Raw genomic sequence first — 1,072 nt, 5'->3', positions numbered from 1 at the left:
GTCCACTGCAAAGATGATTATCATTCTTACTACCATTACAACCGTTGCCTAATAATGGATAATGCCCTATATATACTACTTACTCCCCCCCCCTCAAACACGGAGACGAGTTTACCACGGTTTCCACCCCTCCCTCTATACCGCAGCAACACGTATTTTTTTACCCCTTTCAGAACGCGCTCCTCGCGCCACAAAGCCGCCTCTAGACGCGTGACCAATGAGCAGCGAGCTAAAACATATCGCAAATGTCAAAACTAATATAACGGGGTTAATATATATCGCGCACATGCGATATGTTTGTCACGAGGCGCAAAAAATAATTAAAAAAGGAATGCAAAATGAGGACTTCCCAGTAGGTCACCCATCCTAGTACTACTCTCGCCCAAGCACGCTTAACTTCGGAGTTCTGGTAGGATCCGATGCTTTAGTGCTGGTATGATAGCATCCGACATGTTACCCCCGCCTTCGTCCCTTATGCTTGCCACTCCCAGGTCCACTGCAAAGATGATTGTCATTCTTACTACCATTACAACCGTTGCCTAATAATGGATAATGCCCTATATATACTACTTACTCCCCCCCTCAAACACGGAGACGAGTTTACCACGGTTTCCACCCCTCCCTCTATACCGCAGCAACACGTATTATTTTACCCCTTTCATAACGTGCTCCTCGCGCCACAAAGCCGTCTCTGGACGCGTGACCAATGGGCAGCGAGCTAAAACATATCGCAAATGTCAAAAATAATATAACGGGGTTAATATATATCGCGCACATGCAATATGTTTGTCACGAGGCGCGAAAAATAATTAAAAAGGGAATGGAACACGAGGACTTCCCAGGAGGTCACCCATCCTAGTACTACTCTCGCCCAAGTACGCTTAACTTCAGAGTTCTGATGGGATCCGGTGCTTTAGTGCTGGTATGATCGCATCCGACTTGTTACCCCCGCCTTCGTCCCTTATGCTTGCCACTCCCAGGTCCACTACAAAGATGATTGTCATTCTTACTACCATTACAACCGTTGCCTAATAATGGATAATGCTCTATATATACTACTTACTCCCCCCCC

General features: G+C 46.4%; 2 non-coding genes across 2 annotated transcripts; both read right to left on the bottom strand.

Annotated features, from left to right (window-relative positions):
* Positions 1-328: 328 nt before the first annotated feature.
* Positions 329-447, bottom strand: LOC123173621 (5S ribosomal RNA). The gene has a single exon (XR_006486389.1). It is a non-coding gene; the product is annotated as a 5S ribosomal RNA (ribosomal RNA).
* Positions 448-817: 370 nt separating this feature from the next.
* LOC123173559 (5S ribosomal RNA) lies at positions 818-936 on the bottom strand. Its single transcript, XR_006486327.1, has one exon. It is a non-coding gene; the product is annotated as a 5S ribosomal RNA (ribosomal RNA).
* Positions 937-1,072: the final 136 nt, after the last annotated feature.

This window comes from Triticum aestivum, unplaced genomic scaffold (assembly GCF_018294505.1).
Source record: "Triticum aestivum cultivar Chinese Spring unplaced genomic scaffold, IWGSC CS RefSeq v2.1 scaffold140664, whole genome shotgun sequence".
Taxonomy (NCBI): domain Eukaryota; kingdom Viridiplantae; phylum Streptophyta; class Magnoliopsida; order Poales; family Poaceae; genus Triticum; species Triticum aestivum.
The sequence above is the reverse complement of the archived record's forward strand: the minus strand, read 5'-3'. Positions and strand labels throughout refer to the sequence as shown.